Source organism: Podarcis bocagei, assembly GCF_964188305.1.
Source record: "Podarcis bocagei genome assembly, chromosome: 6".
NCBI classification, from domain to species: Eukaryota; Metazoa; Chordata; class Lepidosauria; order Squamata; family Lacertidae; genus Podarcis; species Podarcis bocagei.
Window position 1 is genome coordinate 83,059,140 of NC_138130.1, and position 21,615 is coordinate 83,080,754.

At 42.7% G+C, this 21,615-nt stretch overlaps 1 long non-coding RNA gene across 1 annotated transcript in view; it reads right to left on the reverse strand.

Moving 5' to 3' along the window:
• Positions 1–3,945: 3,945 nt before the first annotated feature.
• LOC308589158 overlaps positions 3,946–21,615 on the reverse strand; it is a 103,004-nt gene continuing 85,334 nt past the window's right edge. The window contains exons 5-6 of the long non-coding RNA XR_014009110.1: positions 5,569–5,667; positions 3,946–4,707 (exon numbers count right to left, since the gene is read on the reverse strand). This is a non-coding gene — a long non-coding RNA (uncharacterized lncRNA). The remainder of the gene's footprint in view (positions 4,708–5,568; positions 5,668–21,615) is intronic.

Sequence of the window (21,615 nt, forward strand, 5' to 3'; positions counted from 1 at the left end):
CACACACAAAACCTCTTTTTGGGGGACTGCAATTTCATGTGGCACCCCAAAATGTGTGTTTTGAGGTTCCGCGCATGCATAGACCCATTCCAAAGTGCATATTTTGGGCTCCGTAATCTTGCGTTGGAGCACAGGGAGGAAGATGTGTGCCCTGGTTTTGGGACTCGATATGTTGTTGCACAACTAACATGTGACATCCTGCTTTGCTTACACAATGCTTATGTGGAGGTTAGACTGGGTCCAGTCTTTATTGAGGATTCTTTCTGCTTTTTTTGCAGGGAGTGTATAAAACAAGGAACATCTATAATGATTTGCTTGCTGGATGTATGTACATCTTAATCGTTAGTTTATCCCACAGTTTTATAGCGCATTTCACCACCACTTTCCTGACCGAAAAAAGGCTGTGGTTTGTTTGTTTTTTAAGTGGATTTGTTGAAACAAAATGCGTTAATCAACTTTAAACGCACATACAGTGGTACCTCGGGTTAAGTACTTAATTCGTTCCGGAGGCCTGTTCTTAACCTGAAACTGTTCTTAACCTGAAGCACCACTTTAGCTAATGGGGCCTCCTGCTGCTGCTGCGCCGCCGGAGCACGATTTCTGTTCTCATCCTGAAGCAAAGTTCTTAACCTGAAGCACTATTTCTGGATTAGCGGAGTCTGTAAGCTGAAGCGTCTGTAACCTGAAGCGTATGTAACCCGAGGTACCACTGTATTAAAATTCAACACTACCAATCCAATAGGGCTATGCAACTGAAGACAATTTATAGTGACAAAAGTATAAACAAGCAAACAACAATTTTGAGAAATGTGGGGTAGCAGAGGTATGGATCTCCAAAAAGTCAGGCACTGAGGAGTTTGCTTAAGACATTACCCCGTAAGCAGTATAGAGTTTCATGCTAATTTTGGAGGGTAAAGTATATGGGATAAACACCCTCCCCTCATTTGTTCAAATGCTTTTTGTATTGTGAGAAGAATGTGCAAATTCCCAATGACACAATCTGTCAAGGTTTAGAGGGGAATTCTGCTTCCTCACGTTCACTGTGCAGTTTTGCACTGCTTTCTCTATCAAACGTGACAAGCCTGAAATATTTTCTGGTTTATGGAATGTGCCACAGGTATCGATTGCTTCATCCTACCAGCTTACTAACTGGTGCATAAAGTAAATGAGCTATTTTGGCAAGCATTGGAGAATTGCCACATGCCCACTCTGCTTGCTCCGTCGGCAAAAGCATCGCATCAGCAGACTCTTCTGATAGTCACGGAATTTAATTCACTTGTAAGTAGAGCAGAGGATTAATTGCTTTTATGGACCTTCTCTGTTGACACAGTTTGGGAGCAGAGGAAAAGCAGCCGTTCAATTCAAAACCGTCGGTTGCACCACCCCATCATTTTATAGTCAGCGACATTAGAGTTTTAAATTTCCATGTGACCTTAATGAAGAAACTAACAAATTTGTCCAAATTGAATTAACTTCATTTTTGCCTTTAACCAAATCCTACAATTAGTTTGATTTATTACATACCATTTTTGTGCTCTTTAATGAAAATAGAGCATACCAGCTTTATAGCTGAAGAGAGTTGCTCAACCCTAATGAATCCTAACTCTGTTTACCTGCGAGTAAGCCCTAATGAATCCAATAGAACTTGGGTCATATCCACACCATAAATAACATTATTTCCCATCAAAGAAACCCGGGAACTGTAGTTTACCCCTCACAGAGATACAATTCCCAGCACCCTCACAAAACTACAATTCCCGGGGTTCTTAAAGGGGGGTGCCGTGTGCTTTACAGTAGTCTGGATGTGACCTTACATCCGAATAGGCATGATCAGGACTGCGCTGTAAACACCCAAGGTTCTTGCTTCAGAAGGAGTTGAAAAGCACAATGCTACCCTAATTTTGCTTTTTCAAATAAATAAGATCCTTGCCTCATTCACTCATCTAACACCACTGGGAGTTTGTTTTATTTCCACAGGCAGGGAAGATGATATATACAGTTACATATTTTTTGCTGAAGTCTACAATGAAAGCCCATTTGAAAGGAGCTGGTTTGGAACACCCTGAGGATCCTCTCTACTTCAGCCTGGACATCAATGGGTCACTAAGCAAGACATAGTAACATATACAGTGGTACCTCGGGTTAAGTACTTAATTCGTTCCGGAGGTCCGTACTTAACCTGAAACTGTTCTTAACCTGAAGCACCACTTTAGCTAATGGGGCCTCCTCCTGCTGCCGCACTGCCAGAGCACAATTTCTGTTCTCATCCTGAAGCAAAGTTCTTAACCTGAGGTAATATTTCTGAGCGGAGTCTGTAACCTGAAGCGTCTGTAACCTGAGGTACCACTGTACCTTGTACAAACCCACACAACACTGGAAATTAAGTATAACAATTTGAATACTGTTTGCATCTTGTACCCATATGTATATTGTAATTGCTATTTACTTCTCACATAAGCATTATTGTATATGAAGGGGAAGGGAATTGTGTGTGTGTGTGTGTGTGTGTGAGAGAGAGAGAGAGAGAGAGAGAGAGAGAGAGAGAGAGAGATTTTAGCTCCCCCCACTCCTCGCTGCATTGCAAGTGATTCCAGGGTGGGTACAATAACTCAGTTCAAGAATAACTTCCATCAGTGCATTAATATAAAATGAGAGCAGATAAGGATTAGGATTTTGATGTACAGATTTGTGCTCAGGCTACTTGTTATATGCACAATGAACAGTTAGTCAGTTGGAAAATAGGATCACCTGAGTATATGCACAATTTTATGTACAGGTGGCTGAGGAAGGGGTAGAAACTGGCTGCAGGGGGAATTAGTACATCCCAAATCCCCAATAGAAAGGATTCTGCCTGTATCCAGTTGAATTTGTTTAATCCTCTTTCACAGCCATCCATGTTGGTGGCCATTATGGCATCTTGTGGGAGAAGAGAGGAGGATATGGCAGAGCTTGCTGGTTTTCCATCTGGGGTAGGGCCAGCCCTACCATTGGGCAGTGTGAGGCAGCCACCTGTAAGGCAGTGGTAGGGTAGGGAGAGCAGCAGCTAGGTTAAGTGAGGAGCAATCAGCAGCAGGGTGCTGGAAGACAGAAATGTGTGGGTGTCGCATGGCCAGCCTTCTGCCCTCTAAGTTAGTGTACTGCCCTCGGGTACTGAGGAACATGCTGCACTGTCACTGGGTCACAGTAAATCTGGTTGGCTTTTGTACTTGGAACTGGAGTGGGGGAGGGCAGCAAATGCTATATTGCCCTTGATTACGATTTTCTCTGAGAAGAGAAGACTCCCTGGAAAAGACCGTGATGTTGGGAAAGATGGAGGGCACAAGGAGAAGGGGACGACAGAGGACGAGATAGTTGGACAGTGTTCTCGAAGCTACCAGCATGAGTTTGACCAAACTGCGGGAGGCAGTGGAAGACAGGGGTGCCTGGCGTGCTCTGGTCCATGAGGTCACGAAGAGTCGGACACGACTAAACAACAACAACAACATGATTTTCTCACTTTATTTATTGGAGAGAGAGATATTATACTCTCATAGCAGAGTTAAGCCCAATGATTATTCTTCTAAGAACATTAAAACTTGGTTAGATGTGCATATGCCTTCATCTGCCTTTAAGCAACCATTCCTAACAAAAATACTTAGGCTAGAATAAATCACAGACACTTAGATCTGCAAATGAGTGAAAATTTTACTCACAGAGTTTCCAGAAGTAACAGGAAACAACTCTCCATTCACAGAAAACAAAGATGAAAAAGACTTAAAGGAAAGGATCATGCAATCTTCAGGTTAGCAAAGACGCAGGCTTTAAAATATCCATTTTGGAGAGATTCCGTTCACTTGTTTTTTTCTTGCCACTGTGAGCCATTGGTTCATCTTCTGCTGCTGACTTTGAGTTTTAATTGATATCTTTTTTTCCCAATCTTTAGCTGTCTGGTTTTAGCATTCCGAGTTATTTAGTGATCTGTGCTAGTTCTGTTTTTATTCTGTTTTTGCTGTATGTGTCTGGTTTTGTTCTGTAAGCTACATTGAATACTTTTGTAGAACTTCAGGATAAAAGCCATAAGTAAGGCTGACATCTGATGATGTTTTCCCTCCACGGCAACCAGGTAACCCACCCTCTGCCCCTGTCCGCCTGCCGTCAGGTCCAATCCCCATTACTGAAGAAGATGCATCTCACAGCTGCATCAAATCAGCGTTGATTAGCTCTAGCAAACTAATAAGGTACAGTTAATTTGAAGAAACAGCACTGTTTATGGCTGGAAAGCAAACAAGAAGGGGGAAAGCTTTCACCCGTGTAGTAACTGGGGAGTAACTGTGCGTCCCATTTCTGAAGCCTATTTACATACAGCTTGATTCCACAATCTATTCCTCCTTGGAAGTGAATCTCATGGGGTTTGAGGAGACCCAAACTTGTGTGTGTAATTGCAGCTATCTTTTGCATTTTCTTTTAAACAAAGAACTCTCTCTTTTTAAAAAGCACTTTAATTCCTCAGTTAGAACCAAAGGGTTATATTTGCATAATTCAATGCATGCTTCAGAAAATAGAATAGATATCCAGACATAGTGTTTCCTCTTAGTTAAGAAGATTGTGGATGTGGCACCCCTTTGTGCTTTCCTCACCAGCACAGCCCTGGATGATGATGATGATGATGACGATTTATTAGACCGCCCTTCACCATAAGGCCTCGTGGCAGGTTACAAGAAGTAAAACCTAATGTTAAAAACAGTTCAAAACAACTTACAATCACAGAAATAAGGAGGGTCCAAAAAATATACCTCAAGTGTCAAAAGCCAGGGTAGAAAGGTAAAGGTTAAAGCAACTGATGAACAAAAAAATCATCAGTTGTACCTTTCCTACATCAGTGATGGTTGAGGAAAGTTTTATCTGATAAGCATTTGCTTGTTACAATACTCCAGGGGCATTGTTAGGAGATATCCGGGGGTGTGGTGGGGTGTGGGGCAAACTGTGGCTCCTTTGTATGGGCCCTAGATCGCCTGCTATGTTACTCCTTTTTAAACTTCTCTTTCCTCCCACTGTACAGGGCTGAAAGTCGCCCCATCTGTACAAGTATATGCAAAATTATTTTTATGGACCTGAGTCCTGTAAGGACATAGCCAATGCCCTAGGGCTGTGTAGGCACCATATATTTAAAGCACATGATTTCCCCCAAAGAACCCTGGGACTTATAATTTGCTGCTAGCAGAGCTACAATTCCCAGCACCCTTAGCAAACTACAATTCCCAGGATTCGTGTGCTTTACATGTGCTTAGAATGCATGATGGGCATGCAGTCTTACTGTTAAAAGCATTTCAGTTCTGCTGGGGTGGGGGAAAGGCTTTTTCTCTCTTTTGAGGAAGGAGCTAGAAGAGGAGAACCTGGAAGATATAATTTACATAGGGAGGAAAACACCTGCACTTTTCTAGGCTTCTTCCCACTTCAAAACCCAACACACAGAAACATAGGGGGCTGCCTTATGCTGCATCAGACCATTGGCCCATCTAGATCAATGCTGACTACAATGTCTGCCAGCAGCTATTCACTGTTTCTGACAGAGCACATTCCCAGCTCTACCTGGAGATGCCAGCAATTGAACTCAGGACCTTCTGCACACAAAGAACAAATCCTCTACCTCTGAGCCACGGTTCCTTGCCCGGTAGGCTTCCTGCAGAACTGGGGAGAGTAAAACAATGAGTCCACACCTGACGATTAATGGATTGCTAGAGATGAACTGGATGCAGGACGGTCAAAATCAGGAAGTTTATAGCAAGCACAGCTCTGCTAATTTGCATTGAGAAACACATTTCAAAGTCCCAGAACAGCACTACTGGGAATTTGACTATTTATCTGATGAATCAAGTTTTACAGCTGATCCATCAGTTCTCGAATTAGTATATGTCCTGGAGAGACTTATTAAAAAGTGGTGCAGAAAGGGGTGGGATCAAAATTGCCTTGCTATATGCTAATGGTCACAACAGGAAATGCTGAGACCTTCCTTGGAACCACAAGCCAGTCGCTGTCTTGGGAAAGATAAAAGCATAGACTTGGAAGCTCTTGAGTGGTTCTGACCTTGGGAGGAGGCAGCGTTTAACACCAAATTTAAATGGTGCTGAATGCAGACTGCACACACCAAAGCTCCCAATGGTTCCTTTGCATGTACAGTTTTACCTACAGTATGACTAGGGCTAGTGACTCGCACAGGATTTTGGACCCAGAAGATTGTGACCTGGATTTGGGCTGTGTTTTGTTGTGTTGGAGGGTATGCATTACTCTGCTGGAGAACTGCATTATACAATTCAGAGAAGTGTGAATTTCAAAAGCTGGCTGTGTTTTGGTCCACATATTGTTTTGAACAAATATGAATTAGCCGAGACTGCCTTTAATTACGAACTGAATCAAATTTCTACCTCATCTCTAGACGAAAGCATTCTCAGTTGTGGCACCCAGGCTTTGGACTTCCCACTGCCTAAGCCTTTTCCCTTTTCTGCTTTTCAGAAGCCAGCGAAAGTTATCAGTAGGAATAACTTCTCAATAATTTACATCTGTCCAGCACTGCACCGTTAAAAACTCATCTGGCACTTCTACTCATCTAGCACTGTGGTCCAGCAGATTGCCTATTGTGGTTTGGGAACATCTTTTCTTTTCAGTGTCCTGATGGGCCTTCGATGCGGAATTTAGTTGTTTTTTTCTGACTCCTGATGACATTGTAGCTGTTGTTGTTTTTTATTATTTTATTGTATGCTTCTTCGGGAGCATCTGTTAAAAAGCAGACTATATCACATCATTTGTCTCTGCAGACAAAAGCACATGTTACAAGTGTTGCCAGAAATGGGTCTTCCCTAAAGCACAGTAGAAAGACAACAGACAACATGATGGCCGATGACAAGCCAAGCTGAATAGAAACGCCAGATGGATATTAAGAGCTTGGCAGGTTTTCCCCTCTTTTATTTCTCTCTTTCAAATACTCATTTCCCAGATGTATATTGCTCAGTGAGATCAGATTCAGAAAATTCCGATGCACCCCAGAGAAAATTGCTCAGCAGAATGGATCAGAGGTGGAGGAGACTGTGGTACCATCTGGCCCAACCGTCAATGGATACTTTACAGGTTGTTGGCCTGAAGGACATAGAAGGCACCTTATGATGAGTCAATTCCTCTAGCTCAGTATTGTCAGTGCCTGGAGACAGAGGCGTAGCAAGGTCAGGTGGTACCCGGAGCAAAAAAATTTTTGTCACCCCCCCCCAACATTGCAATTTTTGGGAACGTTGCCCAGAGTTGTTAAACTATTTAAGGGACAGTACCCCAAAGTTACGGATGTGGGTGGCACTGTGGGTTAAACCACAGAGCCTAGGACTTGCCGATCAGAAGGTCGGCGGTTCGAATCCCCGCGACGGGGTGAGCTCCCGTTGCTCGGTCCCTGCTCCTGCCAACCTAGCAGTTCGAAAGCACGTCAAAGTGCAAGTAGATAAATAGGAACCGCTCCAGCGGGAAGGTAAACGGCGTTTCTGTGCGCTGCTCTGGTTCGCCAGAAGCGGCTTAGTCATGCTGGCCACATGACCTGGAAGCTGTACACAGGCTCCCTTGGCCAATAAAGCGAGATGAGGGCCACAACCCCAGAGTCAGCCACGACTGGACCTAATGGTCAGGGGTCCCTTTACCTTTACCTTTACCCCAAAGTTGTTGAGCTTTTTAAAGGGAAGGTTGGCCGCGAAACACATGCGACCACAGATTGCTCAAATCCAACCAGCGATCACATAAAACCGTGTCAGTGCCGCCAGCCGGGAGTGCGAGCACTGCCCACCAGAGTTGCCAGGCTGATTGTTGGGCGTATTTGCGTGATCAGGGGGTGGATTTTCACGTTGAGGATTGCGCCAATTGTGGAAATCCACCCGCCAGGGGTGCGAGCACCGGCACGCAGATCCGCCAGGGGGGATTTTGTCACACACACACACACACACAGGCATGACACCCTGGGCAGACCGCGACACCCACACACACCTTGTGATGCCCCCGCCTGGAGATACCACAGATTCAACCTTGGACCTTCTGTGCGCAAAGTAGATGCTCTGCCACTGAGCTCTGACTCTTCCCCAAGATCAGACTCTTTGGGGAAAGGAGACCAGCCACATGTATGCCAACACTGGCCTTTGACCATCCTGGCTGTTTAAAGCAACATGTCTAAGTTGCCTGTGTGGTGTAGTGGTTAAGAGCGGCGGACTCGTAGTCTGGTGAACCGGGTTCGAGTCTCCGCTCCTTCACATGCAGCTGCTGGGTGACCTTGGGCTAGTCACACTTCTTTGAAGTCTCTCAGCCCCACTCACCTCACAGAGTGTTTGTTGTGGAGGAGGAAGGGAAAGGAGAATGTTCGCCACTTTGAGACTCCTTAGGGTAGTGATAAAGCGGGATATCAAATCCAAACTCTTCTTCTAATTGTATACCTCTAAACATTCCTTAGATGAAAAGAGGGACATTTCTTACTCCCCCCCAACTGGCCCTTCTCAACCCATTTTTTTGCCCCCTACCCCATCACAAGGCATGTCCTCTCAGAAGAGGACAAGTGCCGCCACCACTTCACCAATGGGACACAGCATACAAGCCCTCCACTGTCCTGAGAAAACCCCTTAATCCTGATTTTTATTTTATTCTTTAAATAAAAGCACACACAAATAAATAATTTTTAGAGAGGGGCAAGATTAGACGCAACCACACAAAGTATTTGTTTTTTTAAAAAACCAACTCTTTGCGCTCTGCTCCTCCTTTCCTCCCATCCAGGGCAGCCCAGGAGCATGACAGTGACTTGGCTGGAGGCAGGTCAAGTGAGCAGTGCAGTCCCCCCCCCCACTGCACCATCCTGTGCCCATTCTAAATCATGCCTTCATGAGCACAGAAGGCTCCCTGTTTCACACAGTCGTCCGACTGATGGATGGCAGCAAGGATGAATATGGGGCAGAGCTCATCTCCATCTCCCCCTCCATCAAATATGAAGTTAACCTGGAATCTGCATGCCTGATCAAGCTCTGGGTGTGGCCTCTTTTGAACAGGTGACTAAAGCTGGATCTAGACACATCAAAAAAAGTGTTTCAGGAAAACGCGTTGTAAACCTCTAAAAGGGTAATCACATTGGCGAAAGATGGAACTCCACAGCGCCGTCTGGTGTCGCAGATAAAACGCTTTTTCTTTACTAATGTAGCTGAGTCCTCAGTTGAATTTAGCTGCTATGGGAATCCATAAAGTACACGGAACCCAGCTGCTCACATCCTGAGTTTAAAAAGCAAAGTAAAATGCTTGCCCCTTTGAGCTCTGTTTATTTCAATGTAATAGTAGAATCAGTGAGACTTAATTGTGTTGGACTGCGCCCATGGTGAGCAATAACGGCAAGGCTTTTCTGAACAATATGTGCGCGTGTGAAATAAATGCACAGTTATTGCCCATCTGGTGATTGCAACAAACTTGTGCCTTCTCAGAATATATCTGAGCAGACTTTCACGTGAGCTGGGACCACAAGATCAAGTCATTTGTATGTTTATCACACTGCCAATAACATGAACATCATGTTCCATGTCTAAGGAATCATTTGTAGCTAAAATTCCACCAAAGGAGGGAAAATGGGACATGTATTCAACAATGGCACAGGTATATCAGACCCAGGAGAAGCACTGAATATATTAAAATGCTTAATGAGTGTTTGCTGTATTCCTGCATTCTTATACAGTTTCATTATAGCCCGCTCTGTTGTAGAAAATGTGGTTCTCTTAGACTTAGCGCATAAAGAAATGTCTCCCCTCCCTGTGGCTGTGAAGCATTCAAGTATAAATCTAGCTCTCTTCGGTGGGCAGTAATACAACATACAAGGCTGCCCTGAACTACTTCTTCATTCTTTACAGCCTCCAATTGTTAGCATCGTGGGAGAAACTCACTTCAGAAATAACTGAGCAACAAAGCAATGCATGGTGCACAGAGCTGTATTTCCTCTTTATGCGTCATAAGAGGTAATATACATAAGACCCTCATCTCAGTTTCCCAGCATATGTGGAACAATGCATAAATCAGGGCTGACTAATCTTTTTCGGTTTGGGGGACACATTGATGGTACCTTAGCAGTGGGTATGGCCAATATATGCGGGTATATACACACACTGCACATTAAACCACACCCACATACACTCAGCAGACATGGACATTCAAAAACATACATGCAGAGGCACACACATGAACCAGCATTTCCAGATCTCCAATCTGAGCACCAGACACCACCACACTGAGATCAGAGACAAAGCTCCTTCCCTGCTCTTTAAGGGGGAAAGGCAGCGTTCCTCCCCACCTCAGTGCTGGAGTGGGTGTGTTTGGAAACGCTGCCTTTTGCTTTGTACAGGATGATTCCCACTGCTGGGATAAGCTGGGCTGAAAAGACCTGAACCTGCCATAGCATGTACTTCTCAACCCCAAAGGCAAATTTAAGAAAGTGTTTATTTAGAATAAGTCAAAGAGACCAAAAGGGAAAAGGCAGGGTGATTCATTAATAAAATAAACACCAGGATGTAGCGAACTGTCATGGGCTGGTTGGATGGATGCAGAGGAATGCTAGCAGGAGCCAGCTGGGGAACCACCAATGAAAGAAGGCTTAGTTTCCAGGGAGTGGTGATGGGACAACAGTCAGAGGGAGAAGACCAAGAAGAGGAGGTGTTGGAAGCTGAGTAGGCAACTGGGCTTAGTGAGCTGGGAGAGTCTGTGGCAGAGAGAAGTCCAGAATCAGAGGCAGAAGCTGAAGCAAGAGAGGAGGGAAGAGAGAGGCCAAGAGGTAGAGATGAGTCAAGCTGGTGAAGAGTCACAGGTGTCTCCCCCTCCTGCTGCGAGAAGCTCCCCTGCCCCCTTGTCTGCTAGAACCAGAAGAGGCATGAAAAGGGCGGAGGAGAGATTTGTGACACACGGATGTAGTCTCTGATTGCTTAGGAAAGAACCCTGGAGAGGAGGGGACTTAGGCAGCTGTGGGGAGCTAGGGACCTTCAGTCTCAGCAACTGCTTCATGGGGGCAAGACCTACCGGAGATGCGTTGCTGTTCTCATTAGGCTTGAGACTCCTTTGCATATCGTGCTTTTGCTAATAAAGAGTTAACTCCAACCTGCACAGTGTGATTTACTGCTGGCTCGTTCCTGTCTAGTAAACCAGATCAGTAGTTGGGTTCCTATTGAGGGTATTTGGCAAGCCAACATGACAGTGATGCGGGATTGAGGATTGGAGTGATCATTCTGCGGTATTATGGCAGTGGAGAAAGCTGTGTTGTAACTTATGAATAAATGTGGTTTGTTTTTGTTTGTTTTTTAAAAGAAAGGATGGAAAGGATAGCGAGATATCAGTAGTGGTATTTGCATCCTGCTGCTCTAGACCAACTTGCAAGCAAAGGCTGCAAGGGGAGTTTGATTAAAACATAATCTCTTTACAAAGCTGCTTTTTATTGATCTCCCTCCCCATGCCACGGAACCCCTTTTGAAAATACAGGGAACTTTCAAAAGTACTTTTGTGATATGGCAATGGGAGAATTTGCTGATCAAAGGAAAGAACTGAAAAGTCTTTAGGCACCTCTGAAAGCTGCTCATTGGATCTCAGCCCATATTTTTACATGGACGACTTTGATGCACTGGGTAATTTCTGTATCACTTAATTAATGAGATCCGTCTCCCTATATCTGATTTCTTTACAGTGGGAAAACTCTTAATCCTCATTCTTTAAGGAAAGCACAACTGTATAACATACATTTCAATCTATGTTCTTTAGCGGCATCCATTGTTGATACTGATCAACATCTCCTTTGTGAACCAGAGACACTTTTTATCGAATGGATTATCACTTCAGGAAACAGAGACTACTACAAATGATTGAGGGCAGCATTAGGAAGCTGGCTGCGTTTCAGGGGCTTTTCAACTCAGTCTTATGAGGATGGTGAATTGTAGAGTTGGAAGGTACCCTGAGGATCATCTAGCCAACCCTCTGCAAGGCAGGAATATACAGCTGGCCCATATGGGGATCAAACCTGCCACCTTAGCGTTATCAGACCAACTGAGCAGTGCAGATGCAACCACTGCGTAGGGGAGTGTGGTGTTTGCCCTCCTATGTGTGTGATATCATACTGGGTTCATAGGGAAAGGGTTAACTAATTGTAAAATGACTAACCAATGGGAACCCAAGGGGCAGAGTTAACTGTATATAAGGTTTAAGCACAGAGAGAATTTGTTAAGAGGAGTTAGAGTAAGAGTGGTTGAGAAGACAGTCTGGAGATAAGTCTGTGGGTTGGGCTAGTCTGGTGTGAGAGAGTGAGAGAATTTAAGAGGAGTCAGTCAAACAGTTGAAATAAACAGTCAGAAGGTATTAGGAAGGGACTTCCGGAGGCGGCGCGAAACGGCAATGGCGGTCCTCTTCGCGCTGTGAAGGGGAGCTCCGCAGAAAAGGGTCGTCCGCTACGGCAAAGCGGAGACCCATAAAGAAAAACCACAGGCAGAGTGAGCCTGTGGCTGTGGGACTCGGCGGGCACCTGAAGCCCCCCCAGAAACAAAGAAGGAACCCCGTAAGGGGCTCCGGAACGTGGAAGGGGGAGCGGTGCTGTGAGTTCATCGCTCTTTCTGCGGAAGTGAAGCCGCGCAGCTGCTGCCAATGAGCGCCGACCTTTCTTCCTGGAACATTAGACTCTAAACTACAAACCCGTGAGTAGGGGATTTTAAAATTTTTGGGACTAAAGTGATTGAATTCGGCTGAAAACGGGAGACGCAACCAGGAAGTCCGTCTCCCGATCGTGCTTAAAAGATCAAAGCAAAGATTTTGACAAGCGGGAAGCGCTTTAAAAAGAATTGTAAAAAGTGTGGATTATCGTGCAACAACTGAACTTGTTTTTAAGAAACTAAAAGAGACAATTTTGCTTTACTTTTGTGGGTTTTCGATTGGACTTTCCCCCTCCTTTGGGATTTACAAATGACTGAGAAACCCAAAGTCACGGACTGCCAGGCTAAAAAAGAACTGTCAAATTGCTGAAACTGTTTCTAATATTGAAAGTGCTACATGCGAGCGTTTACAGTTTGGATACAAGCAGGGAAACTGTTTCTTGCACCTTTCTTGAGACTTTGTTTTAACTTGGGGAAAAGCTCTACATGCCAAAAGGAAGTTGAAGGTCCACTTCAAATCTGTTTTTAACTGCTGGGACTTTAATGGCGGAAAAATCCCTTTCTTTCTTCTGAAGTACAGTTGCACTCCCCTTAGAGGATTTTGGATTTACAACTGTCTGGGAACTGCATTTTGTTTTGATTCTTTGCTGCCTTGTTATTTACTCTCTGGAACTGTCTTTCCCATGGGACTGTATATGGTCTGACCTTGGCACGTAGACAGGAGTGGAATGAGTGGCACAGGGAAAGCAAGATTGGCTAAAACGAAAGCTAAACAACTGGTACAAACAACTTTGACCTCTCAGCCACGCAGATCATCTGTCCCAGCTGTTTTAGGGACACAAGAAGGGGAAGTTGAGCAGGCATCATCAGAGAATATGGCTTCAGGAGGTTCTGAAACAGTTTTAAATCAAATTTTGGAACAACTGGGAATTTTAAACAAAAAGGCGGATGAGCATTCGTCCAAAATTGATCAAGCTACAGCCACTATTAGCAAACTGACTGATCAAGTTGCTCAACATACACAAGCAATTGGGAATCTCCAGGACGCAACTGCAGAAAATCGCAAATTGGCTGAGGAAGCTATTCAAAAAGCTGGGGAAGCCAATCAGAAGGCTGAGGCAATAAAAGTGGAGGTAAAGCCTTTGCATAAACAGGTTAATGAACAGCAGGCCTACCTGTCTATGGTTGAACTGAGAAATAGGGAGAATAATCTCAGATTAAGAGCTATCCCAGAACTTGAACAGGGAGACTTGATTGGTTATTTGACATCGGAATTCTCAAAGTTCTGGGGTATAGAAGAAGACAATGATTTTAAAATTGTAAGTGCTTTTAGATTGGGAAGAGTAGTGAGGAAGGACAGATCCAGAGACTGTTTGATTATTTTGAGATCCAAGCAAGAGAGAGAAAAAATACTAGGCCTTCATTTTGGAAAATCACTTGTCATTCAAGGCATCAGAGCAGAAATTTACAAGGACATTCCGAAACAACTCTTGGACCTTAGAGCTACTTATACAGGACTAACAACACTATTAAAAGGCAATTCAATTCCTTTTAGGTGGGAGTTTCCACAAGGATTATCCTTCAATTTCAAGGGAAAGAAAGTTAAAATCAGAACAACAGAAGATCAACAAAAGTTTTTGAACGACCACAAAGAGGACCTTCAGAAAGGAGCAGTAGGTTCTTGGCCACCACCTCCGCCTCTACTTGTACCGACACCTGTACCCTCGGGACCAGAGGATCAAAAGAAAGAGACGCCACCACAGGACTAACAGACTGACCCAGGATGTCTCTGCAGCTCCTTAGTTGGAACATTAATGGCGGGAATCCCCCGGAAAAAAGGAGAAGAATCTTTCATATATTGAAAAAAGAACAATTGGACATTATTTGCTTGCAGGAAACACATGTGACTAGGCTCCATAGGAAAGTGTTAATTAACAAAAGATTAGGCCAAGAATTTATCTCATCGGACAGAGTCAAGAAAAGAGGATTGGTGATCTATGCAAAGGAGAGCCTGTCACCGAAATTTTTATTTAAAGATGAGCAAGGAAGAATTTTGGCAATTGAAATACAGACTCAAGGAGAAAAGTTTTTAATATTAGGAATCTATGCACCGAATGAGGGGAAATCAGAATTTTATAGGAAGCTGCATGAGACAATGCTGGACTATCTGGACTATACCAACATCATCATGATGGGAGATATGAATGGGGTGGTCTCTACAAATATGGATAAGTCACAAAATCAAAATTTAACAAAAGACGGCAGACTACCTAAAACCTTTTTTGAACTAACTGACAATATGGACTTGATAGATATATGGAGGACAAAGAACCCCTTAGGTAAAGAAGGAACTTTCTTTTCTGAAGCCCATCTGTCATGGACAAGAATCGACCAAATATGGATAACTAGTTTCCTCCACTTAAAAACAATCTATTAATGGGCTGGGATCCTGTTACCGAATCATAATGTTTACAGCTAATTAAAACACTCAAGAATGGCAAAGCTCCCGGTGAGGATATGATTCCTCCTGAGGTGTTTAAACTAAATGCCCAGTGGTGGGCTGCTATTTTGGCCCAACTTTTTACGGTAATAAATGATACATGCAAAATCCCAGAAAACTGGAAACTGAGCCTGGTAGCCCCCATCTATAAGAAGGGAGACCCCCAAGACCCCTCAAACTATCGCCCCATAAGTCTCCTGGACATTGTGTATAAACTTTATACTCGCTACCTGCTAAATAAACTGGTTGACTGGGCTGACCACTCTAACTTGTTTAACCCGGAACAGGCAGGGTTTAGAAAGGGCCATAGTACAACAGGCCATTGTTTGGTACTACAGACAATGATAGATAAGTATACAAAGGTACATAAGAACAAACTTTTTGTGGCTTTTGTAGATCTCACATCCGCTTTTGATTCAATCTGTAGGGACAAATTATGGCAAAAACTATATGAAACAGATATTGATAGACGACTTCTCAAAATACTTAGAGAGTTACATTCAGACACCACAGTTAAAATTAGAACTGGGATGTCAGGCAACTATACTGATCCACTGCCACTGGAGAAAGGGGTTAAACAGGGCTGTTTGTTAGCGCCGTTCCTCTTTAATTTCTATATAAACGACATTGTTCAACATATGGCAAAGTATAAGTCATCAGCTCCTGCCCTGGAAGGCAAACACCTGAATATATTGCTATATGCGGATGACATGGCTGTCATGGCACTCACTCGAAGGGGCCTACACAGCATGCTGGAGGGGCTCGCAGCTTATTGTTCCCAAAATTCTCTAAAGATCAATTATGACAAAACAAAAATTGTGGTATTTACTAGAGCTCGCCACACATTTAGATGGTCTTTAGATGAACACAAAATTGAACAGTGTCTTTTTTTTTAATATCTTGGTATCACTTTCCAAGCTACATCTAGCTGGCTTGCCCACTTCAAGACTGTAGCCCTTCTAACACGTAGGACAATCAGTGCTCTGCTCAGCTTTTTTTATTCGAGGGGAGGGCAACTGGTGATCCCGGCACTAAAAGCTTTTGTTGGAAAAGTGATTCCCCAGATGCTATATGGAGTAGAACTCTGGGGATGGAATCAGAAGCTGTTAGAACGGCTTGAAATCTTCCAAATTTTTTACCTCAGAAGAATTCTAGGCCTCCCTCAGAGTACTCCGGCAGCTCTCCTAAGAGTGGAAGTAGGATTACCTTCTGTGTCTGCCAGGGCCCACTTAAGATTCCTGCGTTTTTTCACCAACCTCATAGATGCCCCGAACACCTTATTGGCTAAACAAGCCTTTGCATCATTACAAAATAATACTACTTGGCGTAAAAACCTACTAGATATCCTATCCAGATACAATCTACCTGAGTTTAATACCCTCAAATTGTGGAGCCCAGATAAAGTTCGGGAATGGATCTTTGAAAAAGACGCCTTCTTGGACTCCACAAAGATAAAAAACTCTGGGTTTTCCTACTGGTTTCCCCGAGTAAAAGTAGTTAAAATCTGTGCCAACTACTTGGCGGAGATCACTGATCCCACCCTTCGGAGAGCTTTCACTATGGCACGGTTTCAAACATTGCCAACTGCATATCTGACCGGTAGATTCACAAACCCCCAGTAGAACATCGTTTATGCCCTTGCCTTATGAAAATTAAAGAGGATCTTACACATTACCTCCTCTATTGCCCCATCTATTCGGGCTTTAGAGACGCATTGCTGCAAATTATACCCGACTCTATAACCAATCCTGAAGATAGAGTAAAATTTTTGTTAGTTGATGCAAACCCACGTATTACCCATGTGGTAGCGGTTTTTGTGATGAAGGCCATGAAAGCCAGGGAAAGATTTATGGATGACAATGTAAAGACCCCTACATCGTCTGTTTAACTCGTTGCTTGTTTTCCCTCTCTTTCTATTTTGTGGGATGAAGGTCTTGTTGGCATAGTATGTAATGAATTTTAATATTTTTAACTATTGTTGTGTTGATGTTTGTGTACAGGCATGGTCCTCACAATAAACGGATTTGTTGTTGGATAACTAGAGGGCTGGCACCTAAGACTAGAAAAGTGGAAATCTGCCCAAAAACCTGCTCCGACCATAACGCTATGAAAGTGGAAATGAGACTTACTCCAATCGGTTCCTTCAGATGGAAAATGAATGACACCCTATTAAGAGATCAGGAGATTGTGAAGAAGGCCCAAAAAACTTTAAAAGATTACTTTGAAATAAATTTGAACACTACGGTGGAAAAAAGAATAACCTGGGACGCAAGTAAAGCAGTTATGAGAGGGTTTTTGATACAACAGAACACGATAAAGAAAAGACTTTGGAATGAAAAAAAGGATAAGATCTTAGAGAAGATAAGAGATGGTGAGAAAAAATGGAGATCAAAACCAAAATCACAGGAGGTTCTGAGAGAAATCAAATTCTACCAAGCACAATATGCTAAATTGATAAATCAAGAAGTTGAGTGGAAAATTAAACAGATGAAACAAAGATCATTTGAATCAGCGAATAAGTGTGGGAAACTGCTAGCATGGCAGTTGAAAAAGAGACAAAAACTGAATACGGTTACTAACCTAGAGATTGAAGGGAGAAATATCCAGAAACCCGAGGAAATTAGAAAGTGTTTCCAGAGATACTTCAAACAACTTTATACGCAAGGGGCGCAGGAAGAGACTGAGATAGACCAATTTTTAAAAATTAATGGACTACCAAAATTATCCCAGGAAAAGAGATCAATCCTGAACTACAAAATAACACAACAAGAAATTGAGGGTGCCATTCAGAATATGCAACTAGGCAAATCTCCAGGACCAGATGGACTTACCTCCAAGTATTATAAGATATTGAAAGAATTTTTGATACAACCACTATTGGAGGTCTGTAATCAGATCATGGAGGGGAAGAAGGCGCCGGAATCGTGCAAAGAAGCTTTCATCACATTGATACCTAAATTGGAATCTGAAAAGACTCAACTTAAGAACTACCGTCCCATCTCACTCCTGAATGTGGATTACAAAATTTTTGCAGATATTCTAGCAAGTAGACTTAAAAAAGTGCTAAATGAAGTAATTCATAAAGATCAGGCAGGCTTTCTCCCAGGCAGACATTTGTTTGATAACACTAGGAATATTATTGACATTTTGGAACTTTTGCAAACTAATATCAATACAAAAGCAGTGTTAATTTTTATTGATGCGGAGAAGGCCTTTGACAACATTTCTTGGAAGTTTATGAAGAAAAATTTGGAAGGGATGGGAGTGGGACGGGGATTTGAAAATGGAATAGAGGCAATTTATTCAGAGCAAAAAGCTAAATTAATAGTTAACAATGTGGTGACAGAAGAGTTCAAAATTGAAAAAGGAACACGACAAGGTTGCCCCCTATCCCCTCTGTTATTTATTTCAGTCCTGGAGGTGCTTTTGAACATGATTAGGGAGGACCGGTTGGTGCAAGGAATACAGGTCGGAGTGAAACAGTACAAACTTAAAGCTTTTGCAGATGACTTGGTAATAACATTACAGGAGCCAGAATCTAGTACGAAAAGAGTCTTAGAATTGATTTATGAGTTTGGTCGGGTGGCAGGATTTAAACTGAACAAGCAAAAAACCAAGGTTTTGGGGAAAAAAATTGACATCTTTGGAATCAGAAAGGTTTCAGAAAGAGACAGAGTTAAATGTGGTTAAAAAAGTGAAATACCTAGGGGTCAATTTGACTGCTAAAAGTTTGAACTTATTTAAAGACAACTATGAAAAATGTTGGTCAGAAATTTAAAAAGATCTAGAAACTTGGTCAAGATTGAAACTTTCCTTGTTGGGTCGAATTGCAGCTATAAAGATGAATGTATTGCCAAAGATGTTGTTTTTGTTTCAAACCCTACAGATTGTGGACAGAGTGGAATGTTTTGGAAAGTGGCAGAAAGATATTTCTAAGTTTGTCTGGCAGGGCAAAAAGCCCAGAATAAAATTTAAGATTCTAACCGATGCAAAGGAAAGAGGGGGATTTGCCCTGCCGGACTTAAGGTTATATTATGAAGCTGCAGCCTTCTGCTGGATGAAGGATTGGATATTGTTAGAGAACACTGATGTCCTAGATCTGGAAGGGTTTAACAATGCTTTTGGATGGCATGCATATTTGTGGTACGACAAGGTTAAGGTTCATAAAGGGTTCAAAAACCATATTGTCAGAAGAGCAATATTTATTGTCTGGACAAAATATAAAGACTTACTAGAAAACAAGACCCCGAGATGGTTATCACCAATGGAGGTTAAGGCCCGAAAAAGACTCAATATGGAGGCCGTCTGGCCGAAATATTGGGAAATAATAGAAAAAATTGGAGACAATTGGAGGTTGCAGAGCTTAGAAAAATTAAAGAATAAGGTGCGAGACTGGCTACATTACGCTCAAATTCAAGAGGTTTTCAAATTGGATAAAAAAATAGGATTCCAGGTGGAAAAATCGAAACTTGAGACAGAATTGTTAGAACCAAAAACTAAGGTACTTTCGAGAATGTATAACTTGCTGCTTAAATGGAACACACAGGATGAGACAGTCAAATCAGCCATGATAAAATGGGCTCAGGATATTGGGTACAACATCATGTTTGAGGACTGGGAAAGGTTATGGACCACCGGAATGAAATTTACGGCATGTAATGCCCTGAAGGAAAATATTATGAAAATGATATATAGATGGTACATGACCCCAGTCAAGCTTGCAAAAATATATCACCTGTCTGATAATAAATGTTGGAAATGTAAGGAGGCTGAAGGGACATTCTTTCACCTCTGGTGGACTTGTCCAAAAGTGAGGGCCTTCTGGGAAATGATCTATAATGAGTTAAAAAAGGTATTTAAATATACCTTTGTTAAGAAACCAGAGGCCTTCCTCTTGGGCATTGTCGGCCAGAAAGTGTTAAAGAAGGACAGAACTTTTTTTATGTATGCGACTACAGCAGCAAGAATACTTATTGCAAAGCATTGGAAGACACAAGATTTGCCCACACTGGAAGAGTGGCAGACGCAACTGATGGACTATATGGAACTGGCTGAAATGACTGGCAGAATCCGAGATTTGGGAGAAGAAACAATGGAAGAGGACTGGAAAAAATTTAAGGACTATTTACAAAAACAATATAAGTTGTATGAATGTTAAGAACTTGCACGATTCAGAAAACTTCGGCTCCAGCAATTAGATTTTGTGAAACAGAAAATTAAGTTATAAGTAAGAAAAGGTCAAAATTTGAAGTAATATTAGGTTTAATTTAAGGTATAAGCAATTGATAAAAACTACTTTAAATTTAGAAGTATAATATTTGAAAAGTACAAAATAAGGTATGAAACAAGGTAATAATTTGCTGATATTTTTATTATAAAGAACGCAGGGTAAGGGAGATGCGAGGAAGTCCAGTTAGTTATATTAAAATGTTTTGAATGGTTGGGGTTTTTTTTATATTTTTTTCTTTTTTTATTACTTCTTTCTATATTGTTTGTTGGTGTACTTGTTTTGGTTTTCTTGTTTGTTACTTCTTCGGTGAAGGGATTTTGTGTGTACATCTCTTATTTTGTATTTGAAAACTTAATAAAATATTAAAAAAAGGAAGGTATTAGGAAGGTGTAGGTGGGTAAATAAACTAAAATTAAGATACTGGCAGGAATGTTATCTGAGAAACAATAAACTTGTTAATGTTTGTAAAATAAACTTGGTTCACTTTTAACAACTGACTGGACTCAGTGTTTTACCAGAGAGTAACTGGCTGGTGGCAGCGGGGATCAATAGACCGTTAAACGTCCGGGGACCTTGTGTGATCGCCACAAAAGTGGTGGTCTTGAGGAGCCTTGAGGAATATACCCAGTAATCTTGAGGAGAGATGCAAAGCAGAAGCTCTTATATACAATGTAAGTCAGCCCGATTTCTTTCTTACATCTATTCAAAATTCATATCTTGGTCTTCCTCCCAAAGGAGCCCAGGGTGGCAAACATCAAAATGTTTAAACAACACAGTTTACCAGTTTCCAGGGTTCTCTGTTAAAGTGTCACAGTGTGGTATGATGGTTAGAGTGTCAGGTTAGGACCTGGGAGGCCAGGCTTCAAATCCCCACTCAGCCATGAAGCTCACTGGGTGACCTCAGGCCAGCCACTGCCTCTCAGCCTAACATACCTCACAGGGGTGTTTTGAGCATTAAATGGGGAGGGGGGACCCATGTGCTTCACCTCAAGTGCCTTGGAGGAAAAGGTGGGATATAAATGCAATAGACAGATAAATACACTTTAAATGTATGGTACGGATGTGACCATAATCCAACAACATCTGGTTGCTCACAGGTTTGTTTGCTGGTAGAGGCACAGCTAGGGGACGCGGGTGGCGCTGTGGGTAAAACCTCAGCGCCTAGGACTTGCCGATCGTCAGGTCGGCGGTTCGAATCCCCGCGGCGGGGTGCGCTCCCGTTGCTCGGTCCCAGCGCCTGC